Below are 21,912 nucleotides of genomic sequence, written 5' to 3'. Positions count from 1 at the left end.
CGCCTCGGGTTTTTCACACTTCTCTTGCTCCTCGTAGTGGCATACTGTTGATCCTCCTCTGATTTTCGCCCCTTGTGTTCTCCTCGTTTTTGTATTTTGCTTTTTTTTCCTGCTCCTCGTATTTTCTCCCCTGTTTCTTCACATCAGCTTTTTCACACTTCTCTTACTCCTCGTAGTGGCATACTGTTGATCCTCCTCTGATTTTCGCCCCTTGTGTTCTCCTCGTTTTTGTATTTTGCTTTTTTTTCTTGCTCCTCGTATTCTTCTCCCCTTTTTCTTAACCTCAGGTTTTTCACACATTTGTTGCTCCTCGTATTTTCACACTTTTCATGCTCCTCTTATTTTTCACACTTTTCTGCTCCTCGTATTTTTCTGTTTTTTTTTTTTTTTGCTCCTCGTATGTTTCTTCCCTTTTCTTGCTCCTCGTGTTTTTCACACTTTTCTTGCTCCTCGTATTTTCACACGTTTGATGCTCCTCTTATTTTTCACACTTTTCTGCTCCTCGTATTTTTTGTTTTTGTTTTTGTTTTTTGCTCCTCATATATTTCTTCCCTTTTCTTGCTCCTCGTGTTTTTCACTATTTTCTTTCTCCTCGTATTTTCACACTTTTGAGGCTCCACTTATTTTCCCCACTTTTCTACTCCTCGTATTTTTGTGTTTTTTTTTTTTTCGCTCCTCATATTTTTCTCCCCTATTTCTCCTCCTGGGATTTTTCACACTTTTCTTGCTCCTCGTATTTTTACACTTTTATGCTTCTCTGATCCCGTTGGAATCACTTGGGCATCACGTGGGTGTAACGTGGGCATCACGTGGTCTTCACGTGGGCATCACGTGAGAATAAGTTTGGAGTCACGTGGGAATCACGTGGGCATCACGTTGGAATCACATGGGAATCACGTGGGCATCACGTGGGCAACACGTGGAAATCACGTGGGAATCACGTGAGAATCACTTGGGAGTCACGTGGGAATCACGTGGGCATCAAGTGGGAATCACGTGGGAATCACGTGGGCAACACGTGGGAATCACCTGGCCATCATGTGGGAATCACGTGGGAATAATGTGGGCATCAGGTGGGTATCACGTGGGAATCACGTGGGAATCACGTGAGAATCACGTGGCCATCACTTGGGAATCACGTGGGAATCACGTGGGAAACACGTGGGAATCACGTGGCCATCATGTGGGAATCACGTGGGAATAATGTGGGCATCAGGTGGGTATCACGTGGGCAACACGTGGGAATCACGTGGGAATCAGGTGGCCATCACGTGGGAATCACGTGGGAATCACGTGGCCATCACGTGGGAATCACGTGGGCATCATGTGGGAATCACGTGGGAATCACGTGGGCATCACCTGTGAATCACGTGGGAATCACGTGGCAAACACGTGGTCAACACGTGGGCATCACGTGGGAATCACGTGGCCATCACGTGGGAATCACGTGGGAATCACGTGGGCATCACGTGGGAATCACGTGGGCAACACGTGGGAATCACGTGGCCATCACGTGGGAATCACGTGGGCATCACGTGGGAATCACGTGGGCATCACGTGGGCATCACGTGGAAATCACGTGGCCATCACGTGGGAATCACGTGGGAATCACGTGGGCATCACGTGAGAATCACGTGGGAATCAAGTGGGAATCATGTGGGCAATATGTGGGAAACACGTGGGCATCACGTGGGCAACACGTGGGAAACACGTGGCCATCACGTGGGAATCACGTGAGAATCACGTTGGCAACATGTGGGAATCACGTGGGAATCACGTGGGAATGACGTGGGCATCACGTGGGAATTACGTGTGCATCACGTGGCCATCACGTGGGAATCACTTGGGAATCACGTGGGCATCACGTGGGCATCACATGGGAATCACGTGGCCATCACGTGGGAATCACGTGGGAATCAGGTGGGAATCACGTGGGCAACACGTGGGAATCACGTGGCCATCACATGGGCATCACGTGGCATCACGTGGGAATCACGTGGGAATCACGTAGGCATCACGTGGGCATCACGTGGGAATCACGTGGGCATCACGTGGGAATCACGTGGCCATCACGTGGGCATCACGTGGGCATCACGTGGCCATCACGTGGGAATCACGTGGGCATCACGTGGCCATCACGTGGGAATCACGTGGGCATCACGTGGGCATCACGTGGGAATCACGTGGGAATCACGTGGGCAACACGTGGGAATCACGTGGGAATCACGTGGCCATCACGTGGGAATCACGTGGGCATCACTTGGGCATCACGTGGGAATCACGTGGGAATCACGTGGGCATCACGTGGGAATCACGTTGGAATCACGTGGGAATCACGTGGGAATCACGTGGGCATCAAGTGGCCATCACGTGGGCATCACGTGGGAATCACGTGGGAATCACGTGGGCATCACGTGGGAATCACGTGGCCATCACGTGAGAATCACGTGGGCATCACGTGGCCATCACGTGGGAATCACGTGGGAATCACGTGGGCAACACGTGGGAATCACGTGGGCATCACGTGGGCAACACGTGGGCATCACGTGGGCATCAGGTGGGCATCACGTGGGAATCACGTGGGAATTACGTGGGAATCATGTGGGCATCACGTGAGAATCACTTGGGAATCACGTGGGAATCTTCGCCTCGGGTTTTTCACAATGCTCTTGCTCCTCGTAGTTGCATACTGTTGATTCTCCTCTGATTTCCAACCCTTGTCTGCTCCTCGTTCTTGTCTTTTGCTTTTTCTTTCTTGCTCCTCGTATTCTTCTCCCCTGTTTCTTCAACTCGGGTTTTTCACACTGCTCTTGCTCCTCGTATTGGCATACATTTGATTCTCCTCTGATTTTCCCCACTTGTCTGCTCCTCGTTTTTGTATTTTGCTTTTTTTTTCTTGCTCCCCGTATTCTTCTCCTCTGTTTCTTCGCCTCGGGTTTTTCACACTGCTCTTGCTCCTTGTAGTGCCACACTGTTGATCCTCCTCTGATTTTCGCCCCTTGTGTTCTCTTCGTTTTTGTATTTTGCTTTTTTTTTCTTGCTCCTCGTATTCTTCTCTCCTGTTTCTTCACCTCGGGTTTTTCACTCTTCTCTTGCTCCTCATAGTGGCATACTGTTGATCCTCCTCTGATTTTCGCCCCTTGTGTTCTCCTCGATATTGTATTTTGCTTTTATTTTCTTTCTCCTCGTATTCTTCTCCCCTGTTTCTTCGACTCGGGTTTTTCACACTTCTCTTGCTCCTCGTAGTGCCACACGTTGATCCTCCTCTGATCTTCGCCCCTTGTGTTCTCCTCGTTTTTGTATTTTGCTTTTTTTTTCTTGCTCCTCGTATTCTTCTCCCCTGTTTTTTCGCCTTGGGTTTTTCACACTTCTCTTGCTCCTCGTAGTGGCATATTGTTGATCCTCCTCTGATTTTCGCCCCTTGTGTTCTCCTCGTTTATGTATTTTGCTTTTTTTTCTTGCTCCTTGTATTCTTCTCCCCTGTTTCTTCACATCAGGATTTTCACACTGCTCTTGCTCCTTGTAGGGCCACACTTTTGATCCTCCTCTGATTTTCGCCCCTTGTGTTCTCCTCGTTTTTGTATTTTGCTTTTTTTTTCTTGCTCCTCGTATTCTTCTCCCCTGTTTCTTCACATCAGGATTTTCACACTGCTCTTGCTCCTTGTTGTGCCACACTATTGATCCTCCTCTGATTTTCGCCCCTGGTGTTCTCCTCGTTTTTGTATTTTGCTTTTTTTTTCTTGCTCCTCCTATTCTTCTCCCCTGTTTCTTCACCTCGGGTTTTTCACACTTCTCTTACTCCACGTAGTGCCACACGTTTGATCCTCCTCTGATTTTCGCCCCTTGTGTTCTCCTCATTTTTGTATTTTGCTTTTTTTTTCTTGCTCCTCGTATTCTTCTCCCCTGTTTCTTCGCCTCGGGTTTTTCACACTTCTCTGACTCCACGTAGTGCCACACTTTTGATCCTCCTCTGATTTTCGCCCCTTGTGTTTTCTTCGTTTTTGTATTTTGCTTTTGTTTCTTTGCTCCTCGTATTCTTCTCCCCTGTTTCTTCGCCTCGGGTTTTTCACACTTCTTTTGCTCCTCGTAGTGGCCTACTGTTGATCCTCCTCTGATTTTCGCCCCTTGTGTTCTCCTCGTTTTTGTATTTTGCTTTTTTTTTCTTGCTCCTCGTATTCTTCTCCCCTGTTTCTTCACATCAGCTTTTTCAGACTTCTCTTACTCCACGTAGTGCCACACGTTTGATCCTCCTCTGATTTTCGCCCCTTGTGTTCTCCTCATTTTTGTGTTTTGCTTTTTTTTTCTTGCTCCTCGTATTCTTCTCCCCTGTTTCTTCGCCTAGGGTTTTTCACACTTCTCTTACTCCACCTAGTGCCACACTTTTGATCCTCCTCTGATTTTCGCCCCTTGTGTTCTCCTCGTTTTTGTATTTTGCTTTTTTTTCTTGCTCCTCGTATTCTTCTCCCCTGTTTCTTTGCCTCGGGTTTTTCACACTTCTCTTGCTCCTCGTAGTGGCATACTGTTGATCCTCCTCTGATTTTCGCCCCTTGTGTTCTCCTCGTTTTTGTATTTTGCTTTTTTTTTCTTGCTCCCCGTATTCTTCTCCCCTGTTTCTTCACATCAGCTTTTTCACACTTCTCTTACTCCTCGTAGTGGCATACTGCTGATCCTCCTCTGATTTTCGCCCCTTGTGTTCTCCTCGTTTTTGTATTTTGCTTTTTTTTTCTTGCCCCTCGTATTCTTCTCCCCTGTTTCTTCGCTTCGGGTTTTTCACACTTCTGTTACTCCACCTAGTGCCACACTTTTGATCCTCCTCTGATTTTCGCCCCTTGTGTTCTCCTTGTTGTTGTATTTTGCTTTTTTTTCTTGCTCCTCGTATTCTTCTCCCCTGTTTCTTCGCCACGGGTTTTTCACACTTCTCTTTCTCCACGTAGTGCCACACTTTTGATCCTCCTCTGATTTTCGCCCCTTGTGTTCTCCTCGTTTTTGTATTTTGCTTTTTTTTCTTGCTCCTCGTATTCTTCTCCCCTGTTTCTTCACATCAGCTTTTTCCCACTTCTCTTACTCCTCGTAGTGGCATACTGTTGATCCTCCTCTGATTTTCGCCCCTTGTGTTCTCCTCGTTTTTGTATTTTGCTTTTTTTTCTTGCTCCTCGTATTCTTCGCCCCTGTTTCTTCGCCTCGGGTTTTTCACACTTCTCTTGCTCCTCGTAGTGGCATACTGTTGATCCTCCTCTGATTTTCGCCCCTTGTGTTCTCCTCGTTTTTGTATTTTGCTTTTTTTTCTTGCTCCTCGTATTCTTCTCCCCTGTTTCTTCACATCAGCTTTTTCCCACTTCTCTTACTCCTCGTAGTGGCATACTGTTGATCCTCCTCTGATTTTCGCCCCTTGTGTTCTCCTCGTTTTTGTATTTTGCTTTTTTTTCTTGCTCCTCGTATTCTTCGCCCCTGTTTCTTCGCCTCGGGTTTTTCACACTTCTCTTGCTCCTCGTAGTGGCATACTGTTGATCCTCCTCTGATTTTCGCCCCTTGTGTTCTCCTCGTTTTTGTATTTTGCTTTTTTTTTCTTGCTCCTCGTATTCTTCTCCCCTGTTTCTTCACATCAGCTTTTTCACACTTCTCTTACTCCTCGTAGTGGCATATGGTAGATCCTCCTCTGATTTTCGCCCCTTGTGTTCTCCTCGTTTTTGTATTTTGCTTTTTTTTTTCTTGCTCCTCGTATTTTTTTCCCCTGTTTTTTCACCTCGGGTTTTTCACACTTCTCTTACTCCACGTAGTGCCACACTTTTGATCCTCCTCTGATTTTCGCCCCTTGTGTTCTCCTCGTTTTTGTATTTTGCTTTTTTTTTCTTGCTCCTCGTATTCTTCTCCCCTGTTTCTTCACATCAGCTTTTTCACACTTCTCTTACTCCTCGAAATGACATACTGATGATCCTCCTCTGATTTTCGCCCCTTGTGTTCTCCTCGTTTTTGTATTTTGCTTTTTTTTCTTGCTCCTCGTATTCTTCTCCCGTGTTTCTTCACATCAGCTTTTTCACACTTCTCTTACTCCTCGTAATGACATACTGATGATCCTCCTCTGATTTTCGCCCCTTGTGTTCTCCTCGTTTTTGTATTTTGCTTTTTTTTTCTTTCTCCTTGTATTCTTCTCCCCTGTTTCTTTGCCTCGGGTTTTTCACACTTCTCTTACTCCACGTAGTGCCACACTTTTGATCCTCCTCTGATTTTCGCCCCTTGTGTTCTCCTCGTTTTTGTATTTTGCTTTTTTTTCTTGCTCCTCGTATTCTTCTCCCCTGTTTCTTCACATCAGCTTTTTCACACTTCTCGTACTCCTCGTAGTGCCACACTTTTGATCCTCCTCTGATTTTCGCCCCTTGTGTTCTCCTCGTTTTTGTATTTTGCTTTTTTTTTCTTGCTCCTCGTATTCTTCTCCCCTGTTTCTTCCCCTCGGGTTTTTCACACTTCTCTTACTCCACGTAGTGCGACACTTTTGATCCTCCTCTGATTTTCGCCCCTTGTGTTCTCCTCGTTTTTGTATTTTGCTTTTTTTCTTGCTCCTCGTATTCTTCTCCCCTGTTTCTTCGCCTCGGGTTTTTCACACTTCTCATGCTCCTCGTAGTGGCACACTGTTGATCCTCCTCTGATTTTCGCCCCTTGTGTTCTCCTCGTTTTTGTATTTTGCTTTCTTTTTCTTGCTCCTCGTATTCTTCTCCCCTGTTTCTTCGCCTTGGGTTTTTCACACTTCTCTTACTCCACGTAATGCCACACTTTTGATCCTCCTCTGACTTTCGCCACTTGTGTTCTCCTCGTTTTTGTATTTTGCTTTTTTTTCTTGCTCCTCGTATTCTTCTCCCCTGTTTCTTCTCCTCGCGTTTTTCACACTTCTCTTACTCCACCTAGTGCACACTTTTGATCCTCCTCTGATTTTCGCCCCTTGTGTTCTCCTCGTTTTTGTATTTTACTTTTTTTCTTGCTCCTCGTATTCTTCTCCCCTGTTTCTTCGCTTCGGGTTTTTCACACTTCTCTTGCTCCTCGTAGTGGCATACTGTTGATCCTCCTCTGATTTTCGCCCCTTGTGTTCTCCTCGTTTATGTATTTTGCTTTTTTTTTCTTGCTCCTCGTATTCTTCTCCCCTTTTTCTTAACCTCAGGTTTTTCACACATTTGTTGCTCCTCGTATTTTCACACTTTTCATGCTCCTCTTATTTTTCACACTTTTCTGCTCCTCGTATTTTTCTGTTTTTTTTTTTTTGCTCCTCGTATGTTTCTTCCCTTTTCTTGCTCCTCGTGTTTTTCACACTTTTCTTGCTCCTCGTATTTTCACACGTTTGATGCTCCTCTTATTTTTCACACTTTTCTGCTCCTCGTATTTTTTGTTTTTGTTTTTGTTTTTTGCTCCTCATATATTTCTTCCCTTTTCTTGCTCCTCGTGTTTTTCACTATTTTCTTTCTCCTCGTATTTTCACACTTTTGAGGCTCCACTTATTTTCCCCACTTTTCTACTCCTCGTATTTTTGTGTTTTTTTTTTTTTTCGCTCCTCATATTTTTCTCCCCTATTTCTCCTCCTGGGATTTTTCACACTTTTCTTGCTCCTCGTATTTTTACACTTTTATGCTTCTCTGATCCCGTTGGAATCACTTGGGCATCACGTGGGTGTAACGTGGGCATCACGTGGTCTTCACGTGGGCATCACGTGAGAATCAGTTTGGAGTCACGTGGGAATCACGTGGGCATCACGTTGGAATCACATGGGAATCACGTGGGCATCACGTGGGCATCACGTGGGCAACACGTGGAAATCACGTGGGAATCACGTGGGAATCACGTGAGAATCACTTGGGAGTCACGTGGGAATCACGTGGGCATCAAGTGGGAATCACGTGGGAATCACGTGGGCAACACGTGGGAATCACCTGGCCATCATGTGGGAATCACGTGGGAATAATGTGGGCATCAGGTGGGTATCACGTGGGAATCACGTGGGAATCACGTGAGAATCACGTGGCCATCACTTGGGAATCACGTGGGAATCACGTGGGAAACACGTGGGAATCACGTGGCCATCATGTGGGAATCACGTGGGAATAATGTGGGCATCAGGTGGGTATCACGTGGGCAACACGTGGGAATCACGTGGGAATCACGGGGGAATCACGAGGGTATCACGTGGGCATCACGTGGGCATCACGTGGGCAACACATGGGAATCACGTGGGCATCACGTGGGAATCACGTGGGCAACAGTGGGAATCACATGGGAATCACGTGGGCAACACGTGGGAATCACTTGGGAATCACGTGGGCATCACGTGGGCAACACGTGGGAAACACGTATGCATCACGTGGGAATCACGTGGAAATCACGTGGGCATCACGTGGGAATCACGTGGAAATCACGTGGCCATCACGTGGGAATCATGTGGGCATCACGTGGGCATCACGTGGGAATCACGTGGGAATCACGTGGGCATCACCTGTGAATCACGTGGGAATCACGTGGCAAACACGTGGTTAACACGTGGGCATCACGTGGGAATCACATGGCCATCACGTGGGAATCACGTGGGAATCACGTGGGCATCACGTGGGAATCACGTGGGCAACACGTGGGAATCACGTGGCCATCACGTGGGAATCACGTGGGCATCACGAGGGCATCACGTGGAAATCACGTGGCCATCACGTGGGAATCACGTGGGAATCACGTGGGCATCACGTGAGAATCACGTGGGAATCAAGTGGGAATCACGTGGGCAATATGTGGGAAACACGTGGGCATCACGTGGGCAACACGTGGGAAACACGTGGCCATCACGTGGGAATCACGTGAGAATCACGTGGGCAACATGTGGGAATCACGTGGGAATCACGTGGGAATGACGTGGGCATCACGTGGGAATTACGTGGGCATCACGTGGCCATCACGTGGGAATCACTTGGGAATCACGTGGGCATCACGTGGGCATCACATGGGAATCACGTGGGAATCACGTGGCCATCACGTGGGAATCACGTGGGAATCAGGTGGGAATCACGTGGGCAACACGTGGGAATCACGTGGCCATCACATGGGCATCACGTGGGCATCACGTGGGAATCACGTGGGAATCACGTAGGCATCACGTGGGCATCACGTGGGAATCACGTGGAAATCACGTGGGCATCACGTGGGAATCACGTGGGAATCACGTGGCCATCACTTGGGAATCACGTGGGCATCACGTGGGCATCACGTGGGAATCACGTGGGAATCACGTGGGCATCACCTGTGAATCACGTGGGAATCACGTGGCAAACACGTGGTCAACACGTGGGCATCACGTGGGAATCACGTGGCCATCACGTGGGAATCACGTGGGAATCACGTGGGCATCACGTGGGAATCACGTGGGCAACACGTGGGAATCACGTGGCCATCACGTAGGAATCACGTGGGCATCACGTGGGAATCACGTGGGCATCACGTGGGCATCACGTGGAAATCACGTGGCCATCACGTGGGAATCACGTGGGAATCACGTGGGCATCACGTGAGAATCACGTGGGAATCAAGTGGGAATCACGTGGGCAATATGTGGGAAACACGTGGGCATCACGTGGGCAACACGTGGGAAACACGTGGCCATCACGTGGGAATCACGTGAGAATCACGTGGGCAACATGTGGGAATCACGTGGGAATCACGTGGGAATGACGTGGGCATCACGTGGGAATTACGTGGGCATCACGTGGCCATCACGTGGGAATCACTTGGGAATCACGTGGGCATCACGTGGGCATCACATGGGAATCACGTGGGAATCACGTGGCCATCACGTGGGAATCACGTGGGAATCAGGTGGGAATCACGTGGGCAACACGTGGGAATCACGTGGCCATCACATGGGCATCACGTGGGCATCACGTGGGAATCACGTGGGCATCACGTAGGCATCACGTGGGCATCACGTGGGCATCACGTGGGCATCACGTGGGAATCACGTGGCCATCACGTGGGCATCACGTGGGCATCACGTGGCCATCACGTGGGAATCACGTGGGCATCACGTGGCCATCACGTGGGAATCACGTGGGCATCACGTGGGCATCACGTCGGAATCACGTGGGAATCACGTGGGCAACACGTGGGAATCACGTGGGAATCACGTGGCCATCACGTGGGAATCACGTGGGCATCACTTGGGCATCACGTGGGAATCACGTGGGAATCACGTGGGCATCACGTGGGAATCACGTTGGAATCACGTGGGAATCACGTGGGAATCACGTGGGCATCACGTGGCCATCACGTGGGCATCACGTGGGAATCACGTGGGAATCACGTGGGCATCACGTGGGAATCACGTGGCCATCACGTGAGAATCACGTGGGCATCACGTGGCCATCACGTGGGAATCACGTGGGAATCACGTGGGCAACACGTGGGAATCACGTGGGCATCACGTGGGCAACACGTGGGCATGACGTGGGCATCAGGTGGGCATCACGTGGGAATCACGTGGGAATTACGTGGGAATCATGTGGGCATCACGTGAGAATCACTTGGGAATCACGTGGGAATCTTCGCCTCAGGTTTTTCACAATGCTCTTGCTCCTCGTAGTTGCATACTGTTGATTCTCCTCTGATTTCCAACCCTTGTCTGCTCCTCGTTCTTGTCTTTTGCTTTTTCTTTCTTGCTCCTCGTATTCTTCTCCCCTGTTTCTTCAACTCGGGTTTTTCACACTGCTCTTGCTCCTCGTATTGGCATACATTTGATTCTCCTCTGATTTTCCCCACTTGTCTGCTCCTCGTTTTTGTATTTTGCTTTTTTTTTCTTGCTCCCCGTATTCTTCTCCTCTGTTTCTTCGCCTCGGGTTTTTCACACTGCTCTTGCTCCTTGTAGTGCCACACTGTTGATCCTCCTCTGATTTTCGCCCCTTGTGTTCTCCTCATTTTTGTATTTTGCTTTTTTTTTCTTGCTCCTCGTATTCTTCTCCCCTGTTTCTTCGCCTAGGGTTTTTCACACTTCTCTTACTCCACCTAGTGCCACACTTTTGATCCTCCTCTGATTTTCGCCCCTTGTGTTCTCCTCGTTTTTGTATTTTGCTTTTTTTTCTTGCTCCTCGTATTCTTCTCCCCTGTTTCTTCGCCTCGGGTTTTTCACACTTCTCTTGCTCCTCGTAGTGGCATACTGTTGATCCTCCTCTGATTTTCGCCCCTTGTGTTCTCCTCGTTTTTGTATTTTGCTTTTTTTTTCTTGCTCCTCGTATTCTTCTCCCCTGTTTCTTCACATCAGCTTTTTCACACTTCTCTTACTCCTCGTAGTGGCATACTGTAGATCCTCCTGTGATTTTCGCCCCTTGTGTTCTCCTCGTTTTTGTATTTTGCTTTTTTTTTCTTGCTCCTCGTATTCTTCTCCCCTGTTTCTTCACATCAGCTTTTTCACACTTCTCTTACTCCAGCTAGTGCCACACGTTTGATCCTCCTCTGATTTTCGCCCCTTGTGTTCTCCTCGTTTTTGTATTTTGCTTTTTTTTTCTTGCTCCTCGTAATCTTCTCCCCTGTTTCTTCACCTCGGGTTTTTCACACTTCTCTTACTCCAGCTAGTGCCACACTTTTGATCCTCCTCTGATTTTCGCCCCTTGTGTTCTCCTCGTTTATGTATTTTGCTTTTTTTTCTTGCTCCTCGTATTCTTCTCTGCTGTTTCTTCGCCTCGGGTTTTTCACACTTCTCTTGCTCCTCGTAGTGGCATACTGTTGATCCTCCTCTGATTTTCGCCCCTTGTGTTCTCCTCGTTTTTGTATTTTGCTTTTTTTTCCTGCTCCTCGTATTTTCTCCCCTGTTTCTTCACATCAGCTTTTTCACACTTCTCTTACTCCTCGTAGTGGCATACTGTTGATCCTCCTCTGATTTTCGCCCCTTGTGTTCTACTCATTTTTGTATTTTGCTTTTTTTTTCTTGCTCCTCGTATTCTTCTCCCCTGTTTCTTTGCCTCGGGTTTTTCACACTTCTCTTACTCCAGCTAGTGCCACACTTTTGATCCTCCTCTGATTTTCGCCCCTTGTGTTCTCCTCGTTTTTGTATTTTGCTTTTTTTTCTTGCTCCTCGTATTCTTCTCCCCTGTTTCTTCGCCTCGGGTTTTTCACACTTCTCTTGCTCCTCGTAGTGGCATACTGTTGATCCTCCTCTGATTTTCGCCCCTTGTGTTCTCCTCGTTTTTGTATTTTGCTTTTTTTTCCTTGCTCCTCGTATTCTTCTCCCCTGTTTCTTCTCCTCGGGTTTTTCAGACTTCTCTTAGTCCAACTAGTGCCAGACTTTTGATCCTCCTCTGATTTTCGCCCCTTGTGTTCTCCTCGTTTTTGTATTTTGCTTTTTTTTTCTTGCTCCTCGTATTCTTCTCCCGTGTTTCTTCCCCTCGGGTTTTTCACACTTCTCTTACTCCACGTAGTGCCACACTTTTGATCCTCCTCTGATTTTCGCCCCTTGTGTTCTCCTCGTTTTTGTATTTTGCTTTTTTTTTCTTGCCCCTCGTATTCTTCTCCCCTGTTTCTTCGCTTCGGGTTTTTCACACTTCTGTTACTCCACCTAGTGCCACACTTTTGATCCTCCTCTGATTTTCGCCCCTTGTGTTCTCCTTGTTGTTGTATTTTGCTTTTTTTTCTTGCTCCTCGTATTCTTCTCCCCTGTTTCTTCGCCACGGGTTTTTCACACTTCTCTTTCTCCACGTAGTGCCACACTTTTGATCCTCCTCTGATTTTCGCCCCTTGTGTTCTCCTCGTTTTTGTATTTTGCTTTTTTTTCTTGCTCCTCGTATTCTTCTCCCCTGTTTCTTCACATCAGCTTTTTCCCACTTCTCTTACTCCTCGTAGTGGCATACTGTTGATCCTCCTCTGATTTTCGCCCCTTGTGTTCTCCTCGTTTTTGTATTTTGCTTTTTTTTCTTGCTCCTCGTATTCTTCGCCCCTGTTTCTTCGCCTCGGGTTTTTCACACTTCTCTTGCTCCTCGTAGTGGCATACTGTTGATCCTCCTCTGATTTTCGCCCCTTGTGTTCTCCTCGTTTTTGTATTTTGCTTTTTTTTCTTGCTCCTCGTATTCTTCTCCCCTGTTTCTTCACATCAGCTTTTTCCCACTTCTCTTACTCCTCGTAGTGGCATACTGTTGATCCTCCTCTGATTTTCGCCCCTTGTGTTCTCCTCGTTTTTGTATTTTGCTTTTTTTTCTTGCTCCTCGTATTCTTCGCCCCTGTTTCTTCGCCTCGGGTTTTTCACACTTCTCTTGCTCCTCGTAGTGGCATACTGTTGATCCTCCTCTGATTTTCGCCCCTTGTGTTCTCCTCGTTTTTGTATTTTGCTTTTTTTTTCTTGCTCCTCGTATTCTTCTCCCCTGTTTCTTCACATCAGCTTTTTCACACTTCTCTTACTCCTCGTAGTGGCATATGGTAGATCCTCCTCTGATTTTCGCCCCTTGTGTTCTCCTCGTTTTTGTATTTTGCTTTTTTTTTTCTTGCTCCTCGTATTCTTCTCCCCTGTTTCTTCACCTCGGGTTTTTCACACTTCTCTTACTCCACGTAGTGCCACACTTTTGATCCTCCTCTGATTTTCGCCCCTTGTGTTCTCCTCGTTTTTGTATTTTGCTTTTTTTTTCTTGCTCCTCGTATTCTTCTCCCCTGTTTCTTCACATCAGCTTTTTCACACTTCTCTTACTCCTCGTAATGACATACTGATGATCCTCCTCTGATTTTCGCCCCTTGTGTTCTCCTCGTTTTTGTATTTTGCTTTTTTTTCTTACTCCTCGTATTCTTCTCCCCTGTTTCTTCACATCAGCTTTTTCACACTTCTCTTACTCCTCGTAATGACATACTGATGATCCTCCTCTGATTTTCGCCCCTTGTGTTCTCCTCGTTTTTGTATTTTGCTTTTTTTTTCTTTCTCCTTGTATTCTTCTCCCCTGTTTCTTTGCCTCGGGTTTTTCACACTTCTCTTACTCCACGTAGTGCCACACTTTTGATCCTCCTCTGATTTTCGCCCCTTGTGTTCTCCTCGTTTTTGTATTTTGCTTTTTTTTCTTGCTCCTCGTATTCTTCTCCCCTGTTTCTTCACATCAGCTTTTTCACACTTCTCGTACTCCTCGTAGTGCCACACTTTTGATCCTCCTCTGATTTTCGCCCCTTGTGTTCTCCTCGTTTTTGTATTTTGCTTTTTTTTTCTTGCTCCTCGTATTCTTCTCCCCTGTTTCTTCCCCTCGGGTTTTTCACACTTCTCTTACTCCACGTAGTGCGACACTTTTGATTCTCCCCTGATTTTCGCCCCTTGTGTTCTCCTCGTTTTTGTATTTTGCTTTTTTTCTTGCTCCTCGTATTCTTCTCCCCTGTTTCTTCGCCTCGGGTTTTTCACACTTCTCATGCTCCTCGTAGTGGCACACTGTTGATCCTCCTCTGATTTTCGCCCCTTGTGTTCTCCTCGTTTTTGTATTTTGCTTTCTTTTTCTTGCTCCTCGTATTCTTCTCCCCTGTTTCTTCGCCTTGGGTTTTTCACACTTCTCTTACTCCACGTAATGCCACACTTTTGATCCTCCTCTGACTTTCGCCACTTGTGTTCTCCTCGTTTTTGTATTTTGCTTTTTTTTCTTGCTCCTCGTATTCTTCTCCCCTGTTTCTTCTCCTCGCGTTTTTCACACTTCTCTTACTCCACCTAGTGCCACACTTTTGATCCTCCTCTGATTTTCGCCCCTTGTGTTCTCCTCGTTTTTGTATTTTACTTTTTTTCTTGCTCCTCGTATTCTTCTCCCCTGTTTCTTCGCTTCGGGTTTTTCACACTTCTCTTGCTCCTCGTAGTGGCATACTGTTGATCCTCCTCTGATTTTCGCCCCTTGTGTTCTCCTCGTTTATGTATTTTGCTTTTTTTTTCTTGCTCCTCGTATTCTTCTCCCCTTTTTCTTAACCTCAGGTTTTTCACACATTTGTTGCTCCTCGTATTTTCACACTTTTCATGCTCCTCTTATTTTTCACACTTTTCTGCTCCTCGTATTTTTCTGTTTTTTTTTTTTTGCTCCTCGTATGTTTCTTCCCTTTTCTTGCTCCTCGTGTTTTTCACACTTTTCTTGCTCCTCGTATTTTTACACGTTTGATGCTCCTCTTATTTTTCACACTTTTCTGCTCCTCGTATTTTTTGTTTTTGTTTTTGTTTTTTGCTCCTCATATATTTCTTCCCTTTTCTTGCTCCTCGTGTTTTTCACTATTTTCTTTCTCCTCGTATTTTCACACTTTTGAGGCTCCACTTATTTTCCCCACTTTTCTACTCCTCGTATTTTTGTGTTTTTTTTTTTTTTTCGCTCCTCATTTTTTTCCCCCCTTTTTCTCCTCCTGGGATTTTTCACACTTTTCTTGCTCCTCGTATTTTTACACTTTTATGCTTCTCTGATCCCGTTGGAATCACTTGGGCATCACGTGGGTGTAACGTGGGCATCACGTGGTCTTCACGTGGGCATCACGTGAGAATCAGTTTGGAGTCACGTGGGAATCACGTGGGCATCACGTTGGAATCACATGGGAATCACGTGGGCATCACGTGGGCATCACGTGGGCAACACGTGGAAATCACGTGGGAATCACGTGGGAATCACGTGAGAATCACTTGGGAGTCACGTGGGAATCACGTGGGCATCAAGTGGGAATCACGTGGGAATCACGTGGGCAACACGTGGGAATCACCTGGCCATCATGTGGGAATCACGTGGGAATAATGTGGGCATCAGGTGGGTATCACGTGGGAATCACGTGGGAATCACGTGAGAATCACGTGGCCATCACTTGGGAATCACGTGGGAATCACGTGGGAAACACGTGGGAATCACGTGGCCATCATGTGGGAATCACGTGGGAATAATGTGGGCATCAGGTGGGTATCACGTGGGCAACACGTGGGAATCACGTGGGAATCAGGTGGCCATCACGTGGGAATCACGTGGGAATCACGGGGGAATCACGAGGGTATCACGTGGGCATCACGTGGGCATCACGTGGGCAACACATGGGAATCACGTGGGCATCACGTGGGAATCACGTGGGCAACAGTGGGAATCACATGGGAATCACGTGGGCAACACGTGGGAATCACTTGGGAATCACGTGGGCATCACGTGGGCAACACGTGGGAAACACGTATGCATCACGTGGGAATCACGTGGAAATCACGTGGGCATCACGTGGGAATCACGTGGAAATCACGTGGCCATCACGTGGGAATCATGTGGGCATCACGTGGGCATCACGTGGGAATCACGTGGGAATCACGTGGGCATCACCTGTGAATCACGTGGGAATCACGTGGCAAACACGTGGTTAACACGTGGGCATCACGTGGGAATCACATGGCCATCACGTGGGAATCACGTGGGAATCACGTGGGCATCACGTGGGAATCACGTGGGCAACACGTGGGAATCACGTGGCCATCACGTGGGAATCACGTGGGCATCACGAGGGCATCACGTGGAAATCACGTGGCCATCACGTGGGAATCACGTGGGAATCACGTGGGCATCACGTGAGAATCACGTGGGAATCAAGTGGGAATCACGTGGGCAATATGTGGGAAACACGTGGGCATCACGTGGGCAACACGTGGGAAACACGTGGCCATCACGTGGGAATCACGTGAGAATCACGTGGGCAACATGTGGGAATCACGTGGGAATCACGTGGGAATGACGTGGGCATCACGTGGGAATTACGTGGGCATCACGTGGCCATCACGTGGGAATCACTTGGGAATCACGTGGGCATCACGTGGGCATCACATGGGAATCACGTGGGAATCACGTGGCCATCACGTGGGAATCACGTGGGAATCAGGTGGGAATCACGTGGGCATCACGTGGGAATCACGTGGGAATCACGTAGGCATCACGTGGGCATCACGTGGGAATCACGTGGAAATCACGTGGGCATCACGTGGGAATCACGTGGGAATCACGTGGCCATCACTTGGGAATCACGTGGGCATCACGTGGGCATCACGTGGGAATCACGTGGGAATCACGTGGGCATCACCTGTGAATCACGTGGGAATCACGTGGCAAACACGTGGTCAACACGTGGGCATCACGTGGGAATCACGTGGCCATCACGTGGGAATCACGTGGGAATCACGTGGGCATCACGTGGGAATCACGTGGGCAACACGTGGGAATCACGTGGCCATCACGTAGGAATCACGTGGGCATCACGTGGGAATCACGTGGGCATCACGTGGGCATCACGTGGAAATCACGTGGCCATCACGTGGGAATCACGTGGGAATCACGTGGGCATCACGTGAGAATCACGTGGGAATCAAGTGGGAATCACGTGGGCAATATGTGGGAAACACGTGGGCATCACGTGGGCAACACGTGGGAAACACGTGGCCATCACGTGGGAATCACGTGAGAATCACGTGGGCAACATGTGGGAATCACGTGGGAATCACGTGGGAATGACGTGGGCATCACGTGGGAATTACGTGGGCATCACGTGGCCATCACGTGGGAATCACTTGGGAATCACGTGGGCATCACGTGGGCATCACATGGGAATCACGTGGGAATCACGTGGCCATCACGTGGGAATCACGTGGGAATCAGGTGGGAATCACGTGGGCAACACGTGGGAATCACGTGGCCATCACATGGGCATCACGTGGGCATCACGTGGGAATCACGTGGGAATCACGTAGGCATCACGTCGGCATCACGTGGGCATCACGTGGGCATCACGTGGGAATCACGTGGCCATCACGTGGGCATCACGTGGGCATCACGTGGCCATCACGTGGGAATCACGTGGGCATCACGTGGCCATCACGTGGGAATCACGTGGGCATCACGTGGGCATCACGTCGGAATCACGTGGGAATCACGTGGGCAACACGTGGGAATCACGTGGGAATCACGTGGCCATCACGTGGGAATCACGTGGGCATCACTTGGGCATCACGTGGGAATCACGTGGGAATCACGTGGGCATCACGTGGGAATCACGTTGGAATCACGTGGGAATCACGTGGGAATCACGTGGGCATCAAGTGGCCATCACGTGGGCATCACGTGGGAATCACGTGGGAATCACGTGGGCATCACGTGGGAATCACGTGGCCATCACGTGAGAATCACGTGGGCATCACGTGGCCATCACGTGGGAATCACGTGGGAATCACGTGGGCAACACGTGGGAATCACGTGGGCATCACGTGGGCAACACGTGGGCATGACGTGGGCATCAGGTGGGCATCACGTGGGAATCACGTGGGAATTACGTGGGAATCATGTGGGCATCACGTGAGAATCACTTGGGAATCACGTGGGAATCTTCGCCTCGGGTTTTTCACAATGCTCTTGCTCCTCGTAGTTGCATACTGTTGATTCTCCTCTGATTTCCAACCCTTGTCTGCTCCTCGTTCTTGTCTTTTGCTTTTTCTTTCTTGCTCCTCGTATTCTTCTCCCCTGTTTCTTCAACTCGGGTTTTTCACACTGCTCTTGCTCCTCGTATTGGCATACATTTGATTCTCCTCTGATTTTCCCCACTTGTCTGCTCCTCGTTTTTGTATTTTGCTTTTTTTTTCTTGCTCCCCGTATTCTTCTCCTCTGTTTCTTCGCCTCGGGTTTTTCACACTGCTCTTGCTCCTTGTAGTGCCACACTGTTGATCCTCCTCTGATTTTCGCCCCTTGTGTTCTCCTCATTTTTGTATTTTGCTTTTTTTTTTTTTCTCCTCGTATTCTTCTCCCCTGTTTCTTCGCCTAGGGTTTTTCACACTTCTCTTACTCCACCTAGTGCCACACTTTTGATCCTCCTCTGATTTTCGCCCCTTGTGTTCTCCTCGTTTTTGTATTTTGCTTTTTTTTTCTTGCTCCTCGTATTCTTCTCCCCTGTTTCTTCACATCAGCTTTTTCACACTTCTCTTACTCCTCGTAGTGGCATACTGTAGATCCTCCTGTGATTTTCGCCCCTTGTGTTCTCCTCGTTTTTGTATTTTGCTTTTTTTTTCTTGCTCCTCGTATTCTTCTCCCCTGTTTCTTCACATCAGCTTTTTCACACTTCTCTTACTCCAGCTAGTGCCACACGTTTGATCCTCCTCTGATTTTCGCCCCTTGTGTTCTCCTCGTTTTTGTATTTTGCTTTTTTTTTCTTGCTCCTCGTAATCTTCTCCCCTGTTTCTTCACCTCGGGTTTTTCACACTTCTCTTACTCCAGCTAGTGCCACACTTTTGATCCTCCTCTGATTTTCGCCCCTTGTGTTCTCCTCGTTTATGTATTTTGCTTTTTTTTCTTGCTCCTCGTATTCTTCTCTGCTGTTTCTTCGCCTCGGGTTTTTCACACTTCTCTTGCTCCTCGTAGTGGCATACTGTTGATCCTCCTCTGATTTTCGCCCCTTGTGTTCTCCTCGTTTTTGTATTTTGCTTTTTTTTCCTGCTCCTCGTATTTTCTCCCCTGTTTCTTCACATCAGCTTTTTCACACTTCTCTTACTCCTCGTAGTGGCATACTGTTGATCCTCCTCTGATTTTCGCCCCTTGTGTTCTACTCATTTTTGTATTTTGCTTTTTTTTTCTTGCTCCTCGTATTCTTCTCCCCTGTTTCTTTGCCTCGGGTTTTTCACACTTCTCTTACTCCAGCTAGTGCCACACTTTTGATCCTCCTCTGATTTTCGCCCCTTGTGTTCTCCTCGTTTTTGTATTTTGCTTTTTTTTCTTGCTCCTCGTATTCTTCTCCCCTGTTTCTTCGCCTCGGGTTTTTCACACTTCTCTTGCTCCTCGTAGTGGCATACTGTTGATCCTCCTCTGATTTTCGCCCCTTGTGTTCTCCTCGTTTTTGTATTTTGCTTTTTTTTTCTTGCTCCTCGTATTCTTCTCCCCTGTTTCTTCTCCTCGGGTTTTTCAGACTTCTCTTAGTCCAACTAGTGCCAGACTTTTGATCCTCCTCTGATTTTCGCCCCTTGTGTTCTCCTCGTTTTTGTATTTTGCTTTTTTTTTCTTGCTCCTCGTATTCTTCTCCCGTGTTTCTTCCCCTCGGGTTTTTCACACTTCTCTTACTCCACGTAGTGCCACACTTTTGATCCTCCTCTGATTTTCGCCCCTTGTGTTCTCCTCGTTTTTGTATTTTGCTTTTTTTTTCTTGCTCCTCGTATTCTTCTCCCCTGTTTCTTCGCCTCGGGTTTTTCACACTTCTCTTACTCCACCTAGTGCCACACTTTTGATCCTCCTCTGATTTTCGCCCCTTGTGTTCTCCTCGTTTTTGTATTTTGCTTTTTTTGCTTGCTCCTCGTATTCTTCTCCCCTGTTTCTTCGCCTCGGGTTTTTCACACTTCTCTTACTCCACATAGTGCCACACTTTTGATCCTCCTCTGATTTTCGCCCCTTGTGTTCTCCTCGTTTTTGTATTTTGCTTTTTTTTCTTGCTCCTCGTATTCTTCTCCCCTGTTTCTTCACCTCGGGTTTTTCACACTTCTCTTGCTCCTTGTAGTGGCATACTGTTGATCCTCCTCTGATTTTCGCCCCTTTTGTTCTCCTCGTTTTTGTATTTTGCTTTTTTTTTCTTGCTCCTCGTATTCTTCTCCCCTGTTTCTTCATATCAGCTTTTTCACACTTCTCTTACTCCTCGTAGTGGCATACTGTTGATCCTCCTCTGATTTTCGCCCCTTGTGTTCTCCTCGTTTTTGTATTTTGCTTTTTTTTTCTTGCTCCTCGTATTCTTCTCCCCTGTTTCTTCGCCACGTGTTTTTCACACTTCTCTTGCTCCTCGTAGTGGCATACTGTTGATCCTCCTCTGATTTTCGCCCCTTGTGTTCTCCTCGTTTTTGTATTTTGCTTTTTTTTTCTTGCTCCCCGTATTCTTCTCCCCTGTTTCTTCACATCAGCTTTTTCACACTTCTCTTACTCCTCGTAGTGGCATATGGTAGATCCTCCTCTGATTTTCGCCCCTTGTGTTCTCCTCGTTTTTGTATTTTGCTTTTTTTTCTTGCTCCTCGTATTCTTCTCCCCTGTTTCTTCACCTCGGGTTTTTCACACTTCTCTTACTCCACGTAGTGCCACACTTTTGATCCTCCTCTGATTTTCGCCCCTTGTGTTCTCCTCGTTTTTGTATTTTGCTTTTTTTTTCTTGCTCCTCGTATTCTTCTCCCCTGTTTCTTCACATCAGCTTTTTCACACTTCTCTTACTCCTCGTAATGACATACTGATGATCCTCCTCTGATTTTCGCCCCTTGTGTTCTCCTCGTTTTTGTATTTTGCTTTTTTTTTCTTGCTCCTCGTATTCTTCTCCCCTGTTTCTTCACCTCGGGTTTTTCACACTTCTCTTACTCCACGTAGTGCCACACTTTTGATCCTCCTCTGATTTTCGCCCCTTGTGTTCTCCTCGTTTTTGTATTTTGCTTTTTTTTTCTTGCTCCTCGTATTCTTCTCCCCTGTTTCTTCACCTCGGGTTTTTCACACTTCTCTTACTCCAGCTAGTGCCACACTTTTGATCCTCCTCTGATTTTCGCCCCTTGTGTTCTCCTCGTTTTTGTATTTTGCTTTTTTTTCTTGCTCCTCGTATTCTTCTCCCCTTTTTCTTAACCTCAGGTTTTTCACACATTTGTTGCTCCTCGTATTTTCACACTTTTCATGCTCCTCTTATTTTTCACACTTTTCTGCTCCTCGTATTTTTCTGTTTTTTTTTTTTGCTCCTCGTATGTTTCTTCCCTTTTCTTGCTCCTCGTGTTTTTCACACTTTTCTTGCTCCTCGTATTTTCACACGTTTGATGCTCCTCTTATTTTTCACACTTTTCTGCTCCTCGTATTTTTTGTTTTTGTTTTTGTTTTTTGCTCCTCATATATTTCTTCCCTTTTCTTGCTCCTCGTGTTTTTCACGATTTTCTTTCTCCTCGTATTTTCACACTTTTGAGGCTCCACTTATTTTCCC

The sequence above is a fragment of the Cervus elaphus genome, chromosome 22, assembly GCF_910594005.1.
Source record: "Cervus elaphus chromosome 22, mCerEla1.1, whole genome shotgun sequence".
NCBI lineage: Eukaryota > Metazoa > Chordata > Mammalia > Artiodactyla > Cervidae > Cervus > Cervus elaphus.
The sequence above is the reverse complement of the archived record's forward strand: the minus strand, read 5'-3'. Positions refer to the sequence as shown.